The sequence below is a fragment of the Mustela putorius genome, unplaced genomic scaffold, assembly GCF_011764305.1.
Source record: "Mustela putorius furo isolate JIRA1106 unplaced genomic scaffold, ASM1176430v1.1 tig00000174_pilon_pilon_pilon, whole genome shotgun sequence".
NCBI lineage: Eukaryota > Metazoa > Chordata > Mammalia > Carnivora > Mustelidae > Mustela > Mustela putorius.
The window spans coordinates 21776762-21796334 of NW_025421304.1; the positions used below are offsets into that span (position 1 = coordinate 21776762).

General features: G+C 39.8%; 1 protein-coding gene across 1 annotated transcript in view; it reads right to left on the reverse strand.

The window, feature by feature from the left end:
- The window catches only part of CDH8 (cadherin 8), a 379478-nt gene that overhangs the window by 334283 nt on the left and 25622 nt on the right, over positions 1 to 19573 (reverse strand). The gene's annotated exons all lie outside the window — the stretch shown is intronic.

A 19573-nucleotide genomic window follows, 5' to 3' on the forward strand; every position in this document is an offset into this window, starting at 1 on the left:
AGACATTTTAGGTAAGCAGGGGCGGAAGGGAAGGAAACACATCTATTAAGGCACCACCATCTGCCCGGCGGAGTGTGAGGCGCTTTTGTGCGCTCCGTCTGTACTACACATTTTCCTTTTCGTAAACTTCTGCTCTCATTTCCCCCACAGAAACCCAAAGCAGCAGGCACGTAAGTGATCATAACCTTCGAGCGGCTCTTAACACCTAATGCAAATGTGCAAAGACTCAATTTAGGCAGACAATGACGTGACTTAAATTTCTGCAGCACAGGGGGGCCGTGAGGGGGTATGTACAGAATGTTTTCACATGTATCACTTTGACATTGGGAGACAGATGAAGGATCTAACATCATTTACTTTACAGGTAAGGACAACAGAGTTTCCAAGAGAATGAGAGTTTTGCCCAAAGCCACCAAGTTAGGGCCAAAGGGACTGCTCAACAAAGAAGTAGGGCACCTTATTTTATTTTTTCTTGCCCTTTCAACCATTTTAGAAAAGTCAGAAAACGGGGAGTTATCCAAGACACACTCTCTCTGACTTTCTCACGTAATCTGATTCCTGAAACTGCAATCCCAAAATTTATTTACCACTTTGGAGATGCAAGCTGCCCTTAAGAAACACTGGGGTGCCTAATGCTTTGCTTTTCTAACTTGTTGGCCAGTCAATATATTGAACGTATCTCTGCAACCACCTGCTTCCAGCAAAATACATGTAAAAAGCCTTTTTGTGTGAGGGTCGTCTTTGCAGGAAACAAAATACAATAATAGTCCCCCAATCCATGGTTTTGCTTTCCATGGTCCCAGTTAGCTGCAGTCAACCAAGGTCCAAAGCATATAATCCTCCTTCTGACAATACTTATGATCAGGTGAATAGCCGTCCATTGCTATGTCACAATGCATATATCATTCACTCACTTCAACTCATCATGTAGACATTTTCATCTTACATTATCACAAGAAGAAGCTTGCATATGGTGCAAAAGAATATCAGAGAGAGGGAGACCACACATTCACATAACTTGTATTAAAATACATTGTTGTAATTACTCTATTTTATTATTAATCTTACTGTGCCTGGTCTATAAATTAAACTTGACCATATGTGTGCATATATATATGAAAAAACATAATTTACATAGGGTTCAGTTCTCTCTGAAGTTTTAGGCACTGACTGGTGGTTTTGGAAGATATCCCCCACAGATAAGGAGACATTCCTATATAAAGCAATATACTGTTTGGAGCTCTACAATAGAAAGAAATATATTAAGTTTTGGGCTCTAACCCAAAGTAAGGTTTTATCTCTGGTTCAGAGATAAAAATTCAATAAGGGCAAGGAATTAAAGCTCTGGGAGTCATTCATCTAACAATACTCACTGAGCTCCTACCCAGGAGGTACTGGGGATATAGAAGTGAACAAGAAAAATAAATCCCTTGCCCTCGGTTTGCATACCATCTGATGGGGAAGACAGATTTTATTTAATGTGTATACACACAGTTCAAAAATAAACTTTTATGTGTATACAGTGACTCTAGAAAACATCTGGGTTTTATAAATTTCTCAAATCAATTTCTTCCTGTCTATATACCCTGTCACCAGGTCATTTCAAAACTTAAACATACTTAAGGCATAAATGAAAAGAAGAAGCAACTGTTTGTCCTTCTCAACCTTTCTTCCTAGCATCCTTTCTTAAAAACATTTATAACAGTGATCTTTTGACTCTAAAATGATTTGTTAGAAGTAGTATTAGTTGTAGAAGTAGGGCACCTTGCTGGCTCTGTGGGTTGAGCATCTGCCGTCAACTCAGGTTATGATTCCAGGGTCCTGGGATCAAGCCCCATGTCGGGCTCCCTGCTCATCAGGAAGCCTGCTTCTCCCTCTCCCCTCTGCTTGCACGCGCTCTCTCTCTCTCAGCTAAATAAATAAAATCTTTTAAAAAAATGTTGTAGTAATAACTATATAAGGTAATATCAAAAATGAAATGTGCATGTGAAAATTATGTCAAAGAGGTAACATAAAAATGCATGCAAAGCATCAAGTCTCCTTCCCAATGCAGTTCCCTGTCCTCTAATTGCTCTCTCCAGAAGCAACCACTGATAACAAGCCATACTTTGTACATTTGTGTATGGACCTGTTTCCATATACAAAGCACACACAAGGATACATGAGCTCAGATACTGCTTTCATTCTTCTTTGAACATTATTCTCTATCTTGTTTAAAAGACCAGTCCATAATATATACAGTACTGCCATGTCCTTTTGCACAGCTGTGTAGTATTCCAAAGAATGGACTATCATAATTTATTTAGCCATCCATTATAAAAATTTATGTTTACTACTCCTTTGCTTACTGTCTTCAATGATTGACCCTCCAAGTCTATCACATAGTAAATTGAAAACCCATAAGAATAACCAGGCAAAACTCATGGGTGGGAAGTGATTAAATTGCATGGTCATTTCATTCATTTGTGCCTTTAATTCTTTTCTTTTGCTTCTAATATTGCACTTCAACCTAACAGATTTTATATGGTGTTCAAAACTCATTTTGGATGTCTACTCCCAAGAATCTTACATGGACCACAGGTCCTGGGTGGAAACTGATTCAGGCACAGCTTCTGTCCGTTTCTACAGTGACCAGTACGAACTTCCATTAGACTGTTTACTATGCTGTATTGAGATTGTGGATTTCCTTACTATCACCCCTAGCTAACTATCAGTCTCCATGGATGCAAAGATTGTGCCTTATTAATCCCTATATCCACAGGGCATAAGCCACAATTTACCTATTACAGGCCAAGGAAAATTCATTGAATGACTAATAAAATGCACAAAGCTTGATGATTCCAATTGAATGCTCTATTACAGACAAAAGCTACTGAAATCAGTCTGTTCATGAGTCTGTTAGAGCCCCAGTCCTGGAAGTGTGATCCCCAGACTAGCACCATCAGCATTATGCAAGCACTTACTGGAAAGGCAGATCCTCATATCTGCTCACCTTCTGAAACTCTGAAGATGGGACCCACTGCTCTGCTTTTGCAAGTCCTCTATGTAAGTATGAGGTTCACTCTACTTTCAGAAGCACTGTATTAAAGTATTTTTCTCAATTTTTCACATCACCTATCTTCCTACAATCATTTTGCTTCTCACATTCCAACCACCCATTGGGAAAAGTAGCAAAATAGCACCTCTCCCCTTTTTGTTTCCTTCTGCAGTCTTATTGAAGTTCTAATTGTGTCCCACAATACCTACTTCCAGCAAACAGAGCTGTCTGAAGGTTAACCCTAGGTCCCGGGGAGATTAAGAAAAATGAACCAAGTTTCAAAAAAGGTGATTACTATGTGAAATCATGCTAGCTCTCTTGTTCCCAGCCAAGGCACTCATGGGTGAAGTTTTATTAAAGAGGGAATAGGTCTAGTATACATACAAAAGAAACTTCTGTTCTGTAAGACATTGGAAACACTTCTTGTGACAGATGATTATGAATGAGATAGCATTTCAGGTTTGAACTCACCTAAAGCGATAATAAAGAAAGAAGGAAAAAATAAAAAAGGAAAACTAAATCAAACCAATTGTTTAGAGGTTACTCAAAGCAATTCCTGTTTTCCCACAAATGATCATCAAATTCTCAGATGCTAAGGACCAAGATGGGCTTCTGTTGGGGGAAGGCGCGCTGGAGTTCCCTTTGACTTTTTACAGGACTCATTCTTCTTTCAGATAAACTGGAACAGAACCCCTTCGGCTGGGCAGAATGAGTGCCTATAATTATATTCAACAATATGTTTCCTCACGATTGTTCAATCAAAATGAACAGATATATAAGGAAAGACAGAGGAAAACACGCATTCAGTTCTCAAAAGCTCTCATCCTACCTGCCCAACTCAGTGGACATAATCCACCTACCCTTGGTCTTCTCATCTCCTCACCTTCCAAAAAGAATTTATGAAATCCTCCAATGGCTCATACTGATCCTAATCCTATGTGAAAGTTTCCTGTGTTCTTAAATCATGCTGAAAAGACAGTCCAGCTAGGCAGCTTTAAAGACATATGTCTCCTTCGCCTCAAGACAAAGAAAAATAAACCTAATCCATCCTTGTAGATAAATTCATCAAAACTCAAGGCCTGTGGAAATATTTACTAGTGTGTTCTCTATTTCTTAGTTTGGGCCTATCTGAGCTAGAAGGGACCTGACAGATCACCCAAACCCAATCCCCAGAAGCAGGGATAAAAATAACAGCATCAGGGTTGAGGCAGAACCCAGAATGGAAGAATCAGGCTTTCTAGTTGTACAACACAGTCCGTCCACTGCTCTGCAGGGAGGGGCAAACACTGAATGTGGAGGCAAATTTTGCTTTCCTCAAGAATGACCACACTTAAAGTGATCATCACTTTGATTTCCTCAAGGTTGACCACACTTGTCAACCTGTGCCCAGGAGAAGCAAAGGCAGGTGCTCGCACTTTCCCTTCTTAAGAGAGCCACAGTATATTCCTAAGAGACATAACACAACACATTTAAGAATGTTCATCTATAATAGTTTTTTCCTTGGGAATATATAAAGTCATATAATATTAATATTTCCTAAAGCTATAACAGCTTTCATTCTAAAGTCTGAAAGTTTCCCTCAAACACACACCCAGATAAGATCATTGCCAAGACATAAGGCGTATTTTCACTTAAACCCATGGTATGGTGGTAATTTGTGAAATAATTTCCAAAAGACAAACTGAACCATACAATGGCAATGAAGGTTGTCTATTAGATCCCTAATGGGTTCTAAAATTCAAACAATCCTGAAATGTTAGGAAGTTTAATCCCCACTTTGCTTTATTTCACATCTGAGATTAATACTTTTCGAACAAGTATTTCATCAGCATAGGGTTTATATATATATATGTATTTTTTTTTAAGATTTTATTTATTTATTTGACAGAGATCACAAGTAGGCAGAGAAGCAGGCAGAGAGAGAGGAGGAAGCAGGCTCCCCACTGAGCACAGAGCCCGATGTGGGGCTTGATCCCAGGACCCCGGGATCAGGACCTGAGCTGAAGGCAGAGGCTCTAACCTACTGAGCCCCCCAAGTGCCCCAGGGTTTTTATATTTTTAAAAACAATGTCATTGTCTAATCTCTTTGCTCTTAAGATACAGTTTTTTCTAAAACCATTCATAATTCTGATATTGGATCCAGGGGCACTGGGATGGCTCAGTAGGTTTAGCTTCTGACTCTTGATTTTGGCTCAGGTCACGATCTCAGATCAAGCCCTACACTGGGCCTCGCACAGCTCGACGTCTGCCTGAGATTCTCTCATTTTACCTCTGCCCTCCCCCCACTCATACTTGCTCACTTGCGTGCAGTCTCTCTCTTTCAAATAAATAAATGAATAAAATCTCTACTACTAAATCCAACCCTCTCCAATGTAGAGTCTCTTAGAGTTTCCTTTGCCAACTGTCAAGGATTCCCCATGATTCCACCACCCTGCCCTGTGGTATGCCCTCTGAAATAAAACGAAGACATCCTATTGGAATGAGAATATAATGCAAATTTCTTTGAGGCCCTACTTGTATTCTGTCACACATGCTATCAAAATAATTGGTCAGAATCACATATCCCAGTTATTTATGTAGGCACTTAAGGCCTATGAACTATTATACCCCTTTATTTTCTCCTGTTCCTACTGTGCTTTTCTTCTAATAGAGAACAGCTGTCAAATGATCATGAACTTCTTTAGAGTAGAATGCCAATTAACAAATATGCAAACAACAAAGGAGATACAAAATCGCCAATGATGCTACAACTATTAAAGTCTGATGAGAAATAAAATTTTTATGCAGGATGTCTCCACAAATTACTAATTACTAAGAGGAAAACAGTAGCTTCCCAGGGGAGAAACTTGACTTGAAAAGATTTCACCAGATGAGCAAACAGCATCATCAATATTGGGATAAATCAGTATCACACAGGTTGTAATACCATGCACTAAGAACACCACAATATCATTTCTCCAGGGTTTTCATCCAAAAATGCGTAACATGTGTGTATTCACGAGGGAATATCAGATCCACAAATTGAAGAACATTGTACAAAGTGAGTAACCTATAATTCCTCAAGAATATAAATTCCACGGAAAAAATGAAAAATGGTACCAGATCAAAAGAAACAAAAAAGATATTACAAGGAACCACAGTTTATCATCTTGGCCTAGACCAAGAAATACAAATATCCAAAAAAGAACAATGTTGGGAAAACTAATGTTGTAATTTTGATAGCTATGGATAGGATAATAATCTGGTGCCAATGTTATATTTCCTGATAGTGATAATCATCCTTGATTAGAAAATATACTGAGATGTTTTAAGGTAATGGACAAAATGTCCCCAAATTACTCCCAAATGATTCAGAAGAAAAACAGAATATGCATAGGTAGATACATCACAAATGATAAGTGGACCAAAAATGTAAACAACTGGTAAACATAAGGGAGATCCTTTTATTATTCTTCCAACTTTCCTAACAAAGTTGAAATTATATCACAATAAAATGTGGCCCTTTATGGCAAATCGTAACTATAACCATACATCAAATTTCTACAAAGGTGTCATCTCATTCAACAGGTTAAGTAAACTGAAGTTCAAACAAATCAGATTTTTTGCACAAGAATACAGGACTAGTTGGTGGCCCTGATGGCTAATTTGACTTGAGAACTTGATTAAGTTACCAAAAAGTCAGTTAACTTGACTAAGTTACCCAGAAAGCAGGTAAAACGTTATTTCTGGGGGTGCCTGGCTGGCTCAGTCAGTAGAACATAGAGTCTTGATCCTGGGATCATGAGTTCAAGCCCCATAAGGGCCTACAGATTTAAAAAAAAAAAAAAAAAGACAACTAAAAAAACCCCCACATTATTTCTAGGTGTATCTGAGGGGTATTTCTGGGAGAGACTGAGTGAAGAAGTAGCTGGGCATCACCCAATCCATGGAGGTCTGGAAAGAACAGAATGGTGAAGGAGAGGTAAATTTGTTCTGTGCTTAAATTGGGATATCCATCTTCTCCAGCCCTAGGATAGCAGCATTCTTGGCTCTCAGGACTTCAGACTTGAGCTAGTATTTACACAACTGACTCCCCTGGTTCTCGGGCCCTTGGGCTTATATTGGAACTGCACCAGTGACTCTCATGGACTTCCAACTTGTAGACAGCAGATAGCAGGACTCCTCAGCTTCTACAACCACATGAGCCAATACTGCATAATAAATCCCTTTCTATATACCTCAACCCATCCTATGGCTTCTGTTTCTCTGGGTAGTCCTGATACAATGGCAGAATCAGCATTTTAAACCAGAACTGTCTAAATAGAAGAATTCCTGGTCTACCATGTGGTGTTCAACCAGCCCCTCCAATTCCTGGACACAGAAGAAGCAGGTATAGATGGCAGTGTAGCCCTTTCTTGCTTCCTCCGAGCCCCCAGTAAGCTCTCGTCTTGTAAATAAATGAATCATGCCCGTCATCTGGTTGACATTACTGAGAAGGCTGAGATACCAAAACCTTAGTTCATAAATCAAAGGACATCTGGGATGGATAGCAGCACTGAGATTGACAAAAAAGTTACCTATCATCTGGGAAAGAAATTCAAGTCTCTGCCTTCCTTCAGCACTCTCCTCCTTATCTTAGGACCGAAACTTTGAGTCCAAAGACTGTTTTCTCTAAGACCACAACTTTTAAATTAATGACTCATTGTGCAGAAAGGTTTAATGAAATCAATAAAGGTGGTGGGGGGGGAGATTTAGTTCTAAGAAATCAGGAGGATAAAACATTACGTGGAACTAAAACTAAGATACTGGGGCATGACAAAGCAGATAAATTAAGTTAAGTCCAAGAGTCTCATTAGCAAACAGAACCAAAGCACAGCCTTAGAAGGATGAAACTCGTAATGATTAGTGGTGCCTCTACATGATCTGATTATTAATAATAATCAGAAGAGTGAGGAAAAAAGAAAAAGAGCAGCTACCATTTACCGAGTGCCTACTGTTTACAAGATACGCTGCCAGCATTTCTCCTATGCACCTTTATTTAGTGCAAAATGTAAAACAAGCAAATATTTTATAGATGGAAAATGAACAAACAGCAACAGCCAACAACTGAGCTCAGAGAGGCTGAATGAGCTTCTCCATGGTCAGGTGAGTCTGGATGTGTGACACAACTCCACCAAAATCTTGGTGCATCTAACAATGGAGAGTTATTTGAATACAGGGTTGAGATCCAGAGGCAGAAACTCTGAGTAAAAGGATCATGAAAATCATGGAAGTTATAGGCTCATTCTGCATAAACAGCATGATGACTGAACCAAAGCTTTGGAGATAGACAGATGCATATCAGATATCAGCAGATCTAGACCTGTCTTCACCTTTTTGGAATATTTACCCAACCTCTTGGTGTATATGCATTTCTTATCATTAAAAATGTATTAAAGTATTTTTTAAAGATTTATTTACTTATTTATTTGACAGAGAGAGAGAGAGAGCAAGAGAGGGAACATAAGCAGGGGGAGTGGAAGAGGGAGAGAAGCAGGCTTCCCACTGAGCAGGGAGCCTGATGTGGGACTCATCCCAGGACTTTGGGATTATGACCTGACCCGAAGGTAGACACTCAACTGACTAAGCCACCCAGACACAAAGAATATACTAAAGTATTAACACCTAACTTTTAGGTTTGTTACAAGAATTATGTAAAGTGACAGGAAGATATCATGATTTTAAAGGACTATTTAAAAAAAAAAAAAAAGACAACAGACCCATGATAGAGTCAGGCTAAGTCTCATGTCACCAAATGGGGACTTAATGACAGTTTCAGCTTCTCCCAAAAATGGAATCTTAAACCTGTCAATCAGGAATCCCTGGTCAGCACGAATGAAATAATCTGTCCTAGAGGCTCCTGCCATCCCCTAACAGAAAGTGGCGTTGATAGCACCAATCTACATTTTACTGACGTAACTTCCTTGTCTCACTCTCTTCTGCCAATAAAAGTCTTCCATTTTGTATACTTCCTTGGAGCTCCTTTCTATCTGCAAGATGGGATACTGCCCAATTCATGATCTTTAAAATTTACTCAGCTGGAATTTGTTTTTTAACAGGGTGCTGGACAAAGCTAATGTACATACATAAAGCTTTGCATGTATTTCTGATGTTCATATTGTGATTGTTGGCATACTGTGAGGACATGAGTTAAATATGTTTTCCAAAAATAGTAATAATAATAACAAGGTCATAAGGAACCCCCTCCTTATCTTGGAAACACATGGCTTAAGACAGTTCATGCTTCACATCTTTAGAGTAGATCAATTTTCAAAATGTTATGAGAGAGAGAGAGCTAGAAGGAAACAGAAAATGCATTTGTTTAGTATTTACTAGTGCTGCGTATTTTTTTATGTTCTACCAAAAATGATACACAGATATTTCAATTAATCAAGTTTTACTGTGTACCCAAAATCTGCCAAAATCCAAAATCAAATGAGGTTGTGGCAGTCATCATGGTACAGAAAAAAGATACAGCCTTTGGCTCACATTTTAGTTGAATTAGTTGGCTGAAATCTTCTCATTTCTCTGAGCTCAGTTCATCACATGGTTGCTGAGCAAAGTTAATATATTTTTTTTTCTTATGTAATATCTGGAGATACAAATTCTGAGGTATTTTTATTAGCAATCGTAGCAATTCTAGTAGTAACTGTAATAATAGTTATTTGTTGGTAGATATGAATAATTTGTTTTACTATCATTATTATAGTTAACAATTAGCACCAATATGCACTATTCTAAATGTTACCAATTTCCTATGAACTCATTTAATGTTTTCAACAGAGCTGGAAGGTTAAATGACTCCCCCAAGGTCATATAATAGTAACTCTGTATTCACTGAGCTAGAGAGAAATTCTGTACTGGTTTACATAGGCAACAGAGAAAAAAGAAATTTTACATGCAGGATAATAACAAGATCTAGTATTGAAATGTACAAAATCCAGTTGAATGAAACAGAAGTTAGGCTGGGACAGAAGATCTGACCACCTATAGGCAAATGAGTCCAATAATTTCCAACTCTTTCCTAATGGAATATTCAATTCATCTTATCGACTTGGGATTTCTGGGTTACGATAGAGAGGTGGGTATCAAGAGTCCCTGAGAGTAATCTAAACCTTGGAATTCAGTTAATCTGAGGTGACATGAGAGTAACACGGTGTGTGTGTATGTTTTTGTGGATGTGTGTGGATCTCAACCTGCCCTAAGTACTTCTTTTCAAAAAGCTACCCTGTGGAGACAAATAGCCTGAGGAAAAGATACAAACTGTACGTTCTGCTTCTGACTGGAGGCTTAACTTGTCAGTGATAATGATTTACATAGTGATCCTCTCTCTTCCTGACTAGCAAGTTGCACTAGCTTCAAGCTATGTGCTCTGTTAAGAGTGAGGAAGACAGAAATTCTTCCTATTTCAAGCTGGTTTGATTGCTAATTCTTTCCCAAAGGTGACGTGAAATCTGGCTAATTTAGATGAACGGGTAGCAATGTGGTCAGCACGAAAAGGTGTGGATCTTACAGGAAAAACAGGGAAAGTTGTTTTAAAGAGCAAATAGCCCCCCGATGAATATTTCTATCTTGTTTCTCAAAGTGAATGTTTCTGTTATCCAGAGTCCTTGCCTGTGTCTTAATCATTTCAGCAAAGGCCCTGGCACATAGTATGACCCCAATAAATGCTGCTGAATAAATATTTTAATCTACTTTTACCCAATAACTTGTCAGCATTGCAGAATCACACATTAATCAACTGTATTGATTTTGAAAGTAAAAAGTAAATGAACCTGTGGAATGTCTTAGTTTCTAAATTCTGGGTGTGTTTGTGTGCGTGTTTGATGAAATGACATAATGTGACTACTTTAACAACTTTCACTTTTTTATAAGATACTATCTATCAAACATTCATGGGCAAAATTTGATGGCAAATACATTCATGTTTGAAAACTGATTCAGCTACTTTCAGCTGGCTGACTGCAGGCAAATTATACAACCTCATTAAGTCTGTTTATGCCTACAAATTGAAATATATTGCAGTGTATACCTTATGAGGATTTTGTGAGCATCAAATAGTAGTCTTTCTAGTGCTAGCATGAAAGTGTTCAAATGTGAGTCATTAGTTTTATTAACAGCAGTCACATCTCCTATTTTCCTTGATAGAGAACTACAGAATGGAAATTGCAATACATGTGATACACTATTAGTCTAAAGATGGCTTTCTTCTTATAAAACATCTCGTTTTCATAAAAACAACGCTCAGTACAAATCTTAGGTGAATTTATAATACCACTTAGATCATAGATTTAACTGCCCTAAAAATGTCTTTATCAGACATATCAGCACAATTACTACTGGGAAAGTTAATAATTTGAGTAGATAAGAGGTTTTTGTAGCACGCAATTGTAGGAGGGTAGAAAATGCTTATTTAATTATGAATCTAAAGGTTCCTTCCCTTCAATATTTATAAAATGTGCTATTGTAGACTAGCTTCTGTTTCAATAAATCCCAGATATTTAATAGTATAGATTTTTTGGTAACCTTTTGAAGAGTTCGAAAATGAGGCTTTTAAAAATTTTCCATGGAAGAATACAGCCTCTGAACAGCACTAAGTTACTGCAACGTAATAGTTTTTATCACCTATGTTTTAATAGACTTCTTTTCATGTGGCCTTCTATCCAGGTGTAATAGATGTAATATCTCATTGCCATTCATACTATTATGATGGTGATGATTCTATACTTGTATGCCAACATTCTGTAATGCTTGTCTGTATTTTTGCATAGAATGATTTTTTATTCCTACACAGCTCAAAGGAAGATGGTCCCTCCAACCCGTGCTCATCTCAGGATGGTGTGCCGCATGGCCAAACTCAACACTCTCGTATCAAACATCACTCTCCACTTACATGGGTTCCTGAGTGTTGACAGTCACAAGTTGGGGAACATCTTTAACCTGTTCCCTCACGCAATCTTCAAAGTAATCACTTTGTTGGTACTGTGACATTTGGAAGCACTACATTTGTTTGCCTAGCAATATGAAATGTTGGTATCCATTACTTCATTCTGAATTTTCTTCTTCCTGTGTAGTGAATAGCAAGTAACATTTACGCACATCCTTTCACCTAGGACTTCGGAAGACAAAGTGTTCTTGGTAAAGAACCACTCTTCCAGGGCGCTTGGGTGGCTCAGTGGGTTAAGACCTCTGCCTTCGGCTCAGGTCATGATCCCAGGGGGCTGGGATCAAGCCCCGCATCGGGCTCTCTGCTAGGTGGGGAGCCTGCCTCTTCCTTTTTCTCTGCCTGCCTCTGCCTCTCTACTTGTGATCTATCAAATAAATAAATAAAATCTTTAATTAAAAAAAAAAAAAAAGAGCCACTCTTCCTTCTACTCGGCGAGATTTCTTCCTGCCTCAAGTTCAGTGTTTCATCAGTGTAGGTGACTCAGACTTGGAAAAATAAAACACTGGATTTCAGAGGGCTCTAGAGAGGACTGCAGTCCCGCATGTCACTTTACAGTGGAGTAACATATGGGCACAGAATGACAGTACTTAAAAAAGTTCTAGGCAATGGCAATTAGAGCTTTAATGACACAAAATATTCCAAGGTGTGAAATGCTTAGGACAGTCACAACTGCCATCATACTTAGTCCCCACTAAGTGAACAAAATATCACACCCATTGCTTAGGGAATCCCTAGAGGGGAAAAAAAATAATCCTATAAGCTAATTTGTTAGATGAGGAAACGGAGGCTTAACAGAATTAACACAACGGAGTGTGCCTGCTGTAATAGGATTTGAAACCTAACTTTGTCTGACTTCAGAACAGAAGCTCCTAACCACAATACTCCAGGCTAGCTTGCTTCTCTTTTGGAAAGAAACAAGCCTCAACTTTGCACTAGCAGAGTTCCACAAAGGTACTGCAAGGTATAGTGTTCCATTAAAAAGCTCTTTATCTCAGGAATAAATACGGGAGAAAAACAGGCTAACCACTGTGGTTAAAACAAAAAAGACAGAAGTTGTGCTGAAAACCTGCTCGAGGTTTCAGAAATTGGTGGTAAACATTGTTTCCTGATTTTGTGTTAAATGCGTGTTTCTGCGTTCGTGTGTTTATTTCTCCTGGAGCTGCAAAGCCAAGCCTGTAACTCATAAAGAATAGGCCTTGGGTGAAACGATATACCTTGAAAAGTAAATTGTAAGAAAGAAAACACTAGTTCTTTAAGAGGAAGAAGGTTCAAATTGAAAAATCTGCATTTGGCACATGAAGGCTTAGTTTTGGAGGGAGAATGAACAAAGACTTAACCCCTTCCTTCATGCGCTAGAGAAGTTTTTCTTGTGCTGACACTTTTATGAAGTCTCAAAGAAAAGGCCAGAACCTTGTGGCACTTACAGAGGAACAGACAGGAGGACTTTGCATTTGCAAGGACTCTTTCGATGTCTCCAACTCCAAGGTAGGCATGCTTTCTTCAGCTACCTCAAAAGTTCTCTCCAGAGATCCAAGCCCTCAGATACAGACTTTCACTTTCTTGTCACATCTTAGCCAGCAGTTCCCAGGCAAGATGATTTCCTCTGTAAATACAGCAAAGCTTTTTTTTTGCCAGGTCACGGGATCAAACTGTAATGCCAAAGGTTTGTAATGCCAAAGGACACAGAACTGCCCTACCTTTGCCCACCCAAATCCAAGCCTGGTGAATATTCCTAGAGAAAAACTCCACTACCAAGGACTTCCTCAAACATTAACAAAGGAATCCAACCTTCTTGGTCTCCAGGCCTGGACTACGCATCATCCAGAAATGATGTGAATCTAGAAAATCAAAAGGCACTGAAGGCTTTTGAGAGCCTCCTTCTGTAATATCCCCTGAGATGATGACTCTGACTCATGCAAGTTCTCAGTCTTCCATTTGCCAGCACCAGTAGGGAAAGAGTGTCGTCCTTGGATTTAAGAGACCACATAAACCAAAGGATTGGCGGGAATACTTAAAAAATAAATAAGTAAATAAATAGATAGATAAATAAATAATAATAATCCTATCTAGACCTTCTCCTACCTCAGGGCAGTGGCATGGAACCTTAGCCCACTTTCTAGTGGAGAAGAGTTGCCATACAAAAACAACCACGTTCCCCAACGCTCAGTGATTCACCGAGGACTCTGAGCAGGCAGCGTGGCATTAAATACTGAGCAAAATAAATAAATAAATAAATACTGAGCAAAGTGTCAGAAGCCCCGGTTTCTCCTGTGGGTCTTGTGCTGTCTCAGCCACCCCTCCTTGGGCCCCTGGGTTACTGGATGGATCAAAAGAAATATTTGCAAGAGCAAACTGTGCTGTGTCAAAATAAGAACTTTTCCATATTCCGTAAGCGCACATCCACGTGCAAAGAAACATAAGGAAGAACCAAATAAAGGGAGGGTAGGAGTGGAACAGGGTAGGCAGAAAGCAGCCCGGGTTTTGAAATCAGCTCGTTCTGCATTCCAGTACCCGTTTTCCCCACTGTACCGGCCATTCTGGGACAGTGACTAAATCTCTCTGAACTTGAATTTCTTTATCTGTTAAGGGGTGGGGGTGGGGTGGGAGGCAGAGGCAGGGGTGTTAACAGCTCCATCTCACAGGACTCAGTGAAGGCTAAGTATGATTCTGTATATCCTGGAAGGGATGAGGTAGGTACCAGGTGTTATTTTCCTTAGTCCTAGGGAACACACATCCTTCATCTTTCACTTTGCCTACTTTTTCTTAAGCTGTGAAGAATATAATTATTCAAAGGTCTTTGTCAAGGAGCAGAGAGAGAAAACATAGCTCCTTGCATGGACATTTTAGATTATTTAAAGGTAAATACATAAGTTAAATCATTTCTATACTAGACATAGAAATTCTAGGGGTGCATGGGTGGCTCACTCAGTGAAGCATCCTCTTCTTGGTTTCAGCTCGGGTCACGATCTCGGGGTCCTGGAATCGAGACCCCTGGTGGGCTCAGCGGGGAGTCTGCTTTAACATCCTTCCCTTTCCTCTCCTATTGCCCCGCGCCCAGTCATGCTCTTTTACAAGCGCAGACTCTATCGTGCACTCTCTCTATAGAAGTAAATAAATAAAACTTCAAAAAAAAAATTCTAATTAAATATTCTTTTCTTCCAATGTTTCAGAAGCCCGCTCCATAATTTTAGAGACTTACAGAATATGTAAATGGTCCCAGGATTTACCTGTAATGCTTTCCCCACTCTCCCACTTCTCTTGTAAACGAGTGCATATCAGAACAAACTATCAGGGGGCGCCTGGGGGGCTCAGTGGGTTAAGCCTCTGCCTTGGCTCAGGTCATGATCCAGGATCCTGTGAGGCCTGCATCCCGGCTCTCTGCTCAGCGGGGAGCCTGCTTCCCCTTCTCTCTCTGCCTGCCTGGCTGCCTACTTGTGATCTCTGTCTGTCAAATAAATAAATAAATAAATCTTTAAGGAAAAAAAAAAACAAATTATCAGAATAAACTATGTGATGATCTCATTTAAAGACATTATTCATTTAGTGTATGTGATTTGAGGTAAAATGGCCACCGTTCAGTTTCTAGCACCAATTGCTAGAAAGTGTATAAATTTAAAAGCCAAAAGGACATTTCTGGGAGAGGTTAGAAAGAAGATCATCGTGTTTGCTGGTTCACTCAAACTGTTCTGACTTCATCCCCGGTCCTGCCAGCCATGGTTACTCAGCGAATGTCATGTGTCAGAAAGAAAACACACTCCTTGTCAAAAAAAAAAAAAAAGAAGACCTGTGTGATCAGAAGTGCCATAAAAGTATGCATAAGCCCATCTGTCCAGGAGCTGAAAGAAATTAGTCTCTTCCTAGTAAAAATCACTCAGTGGACCCAAAATCCTTTCCTCTTTCCTCACTCTCTCTTTTTCCATCTCTGTCTCTCTTCCCGCTCTCTCTCTCCACTATTCTTCTTGCCTGATTCTCTTCCTCTTCCCCTTCCCTCTATTGTATTTTTTCCCCATTGTTTCTGATTCTGTGTGGTTTTAAATTCTTGGCTCCTGTGAAAGTCTCTCAGTTTCTGTTTTCTGTCTAGGCTCTTTTCTTGGGTTGGAACCATTTGTAATGTGACTTTCTCTGTAATTCAGAATTCTGTCCAACGTCCTGTTTGCTGCGTGGCTCTACATTTGTATCTCTCTGAACCCATCAGATCATCTCATTCTGTTTGTGTGTATTTCTGCACCCGTGGGAGGGGGGGAGCTCCTCTGGGCTTACTGTTGGTTTTTTCTGGCTTCAACTTGGGTCTCTCATTCAACGTGTGCGATGGAGAAAAAGCCACAAACATTGAAATGCATCCCCCATAGTCTAGTTGGGATGTGGAATTTGGTTTCAGCTATTTAAAAAACAAACAAACAAACAAAACTAGAACTTTACATATGAGTTTAATGACAGGAAAAGCAGAGAAAAGAAGAGAAATAGTGGCTATGATCAATAGAACTAGCCATTCCAAATGTCTAATGATTTCTGAAAACACCGCACAAGGCTGATTGTAAATGTTCCTGCAAAGGCAGGGACACAATCAGAGGATGAGCTCTGGCAAAGCAACACTGCTCTAAGAGAAACATAATAGGGCTCACACACACACACACACACACACGATGAGCACACACACACGCACAAGTATGACAGAAAGCAAACTGCAACGAGAAATTCATTTATACTTTCAGATTCCCAGAAGCACATAAAAAAATAATAAAAGCAAAGAAAACTCCACTATAAATAACCTTGCCACATTCTAAATAAAGCCCTTGAATGGCTAGGGAGTCTGACTTGCTTCAAGGAGTTACAGGATTTGGTCATTTTTAATAGCCATGTTTTCTTTCTCACCAAATTACTTCTCCTCAGAGAATCTGCTAAAGGCACAAGGGAATTATTCTCAGTGGCCAAAGTGCACGGGTAGCAAAAGGACATGACCGGTACTGTCTAGAGGAAGGTCACCATAGTAAGACGCTGGAAGGTAAAGAGGAAACAGAGAAGCCCTTATCTATTTGGAGAAAGACCCTTGCATTTGCAAGAGGAATCAGGGAAGTCACCGTGGAGAGAAAAGTAAATTATAGATCCCACCTCTGGAGCCTTTGTAATATTGTCCATCAGCTCAGTTTCCAAGTGTACAGGGAACTGTTAATAAATTATTGAGCACTAACACAATTAGTTCAAGCAGCTAGAGGGTATAAGCTTTTTGTCTTCTTTTAGCTCTTGTCTACTGTACACGATTTTATTTTTTATTCCACTCAACCATCCTACTCTTTGTTCCACTGTCTTGTGATTCTCACTTTAAGAAGAGTCCACAAAATTGCCCAGTCATGGTCAGTGTTTCCAGTGGGCTCTCTAATGGAATGCTACAGCTCAAATCATGCAGAACTCTGCCCAACTCAGGAAAAAAAAAAAAGCTAGAGTCATTGCAACCACCATCACCTAACCAATGGAAATTTAATTCAATGCAAATGTCTCAATCTTCTCATCTGCAAAATGTGAGAATAACATCTGTAAATACATTTACATCACTAAGCGAGATGCCTAAAGTGGTCAGTACAAATATTCTCCTGCTACTCTCTCCATTATTGTTCTCTTCCTTCCTTATCCTCATTATTATAAATGTATATATAAAAATGAGAATGCAAAGAAGACAGATATTGCACTCCCCTGTATTAGGAGACTAACCCACAAATCACTTTGTAGGGGGTACCAGCCCTGCTCAGACCCAAACTGGCAATTTCACCTCTCTATAAAGGAAATAGAACAGAGCCACCACATGCATAAGCCTCAAGGATATTTTTCTTTGCTCAGGGGCTTTATGCTGCCTCTCTCTACCATGAGCAGAACATAGAGAGATGCATGCTGATGAATCAGTATATTGATTTTGCCGTCAGTTAGACATCTCTAAACATATATTCAAATCCTGCTAAACTGTACATTCTAGTCATGAGACCACAACTTGATTATCTTCAGTGAGACTCACTTTTCTCATCTGCACATTGGGGTGGCAGTTGAACCCACTGAGCACCTCCCACATGGGGTTCAAAAGAGACCAGGTGTTGCCATGGTTACAGGAACAAGCTCTGGGGTCACCGCGTCCAGGCTTGACTCCTGGCTGCATCACGTACTCACTGTGTGTCTAACCTGTAACTGCTCACAGAAATAACTCTTCCCTTGAGCTCTCCCCATCTGGCAATGGGGATAATGATGCCTTCCTCGGGGGTTTTGCGAGGCCCGGATAAGCAAACTTTCTAGGGCATCTACCATGTAGTAAACACTCAATAGATATGACCCGTGTATTTTGGTTACTTAGAAACCTCCTCTTTTCCCCACTTTGGTGTCCCCACACCATGTCATCAATCTCATAGATTCACACCAAAAAGAGATCCATGCAGCACAGCTGGGCTATTTTAGGATTAGAGAGGAATAGAAATATGCATCTAGTGTTTGATTCCCTGCTGTTTCCCAATATCCCTCAGCCCTTCTGATCAGGCTCATTTGGATTCTACCATTGTCTCCCGTGGAAGCCCAGTGACATTTGATACTCTGCAGATTTCAGAGCACATCTGCCACATTGTGGTAAATACATGCAGAAGAAAAGGATTCCATGGGTCTGAGCAGGGGGACGGTTCCTGTTCACTAACCCAGTGTGAGGGGTGCAGACTTTTGTCTCTGCCCTCACCTGAGCTATGGAGAATTCCAGCTGCAAACTGATGTCACAGCCTATAGCATCGGGCCCCTACCACATGGGGTTCAAATGAGAGAAGCTGTGGCCCCCTCCCAATACCTTGCCTAGAGCTCTTCCAAACATCAGTCCCCATGACCCATTTCTTTAATTAAGTGGTATTCCAAATTTACTCAGGCTGAATACAGAGGACAAAAAGCATGATTCAAGCTATCCTGGGACTGACTGACAATTGATTGAATGTGTGTGTGTGAGAGAGAGAGAGAGTGTGTGTGTGTGTGTGTGTGTGTGATTTGAAGGTTTAACATGCACAGGAATTACCTGGGGAAACTGTTAAAATGCAGATTTTGATTCAGTAAATCAGGTATACAGGAGGTGAATGGAATTCTGCATTTCTAACTAGCCCCTAGGTGCTGCTGCTGGTCTGCAGATCCTCACTTTTGGCCATAAGAATGTCATGAATTTTATTTCTCTTCCCAGATGGAAGATCTAAGAGGACTCCTCAATGTATTGAAATGTTAGGTGAGTAAGTCATAGCTAATGAGAAAACATGCCCACATCTTAACTAAAGATTCCAATATTTGAATATGGACAAGACTGTCTTTACTATATTTCAAAATACTCGAAGACTTAGTTAGGGACTGGAACATACATGAGCAAAGGAGGGGGGGGGGGAGAAAGAAAGAGAAGGGGGGGAGAGAGAGAGAGAGAGAGACTATAGGGGGTGAGTTAAAGTTAGCTATAATGGAAATGATTTTGCAAAAATTAGTAAAAGGAAAGTGCACTAAAATGGAGTCAGGAGTCTCAGCAGGGAAAGCTCTTACTCCCTACGACTCATAGTGAACATCAGATCAACAGGAAGAGA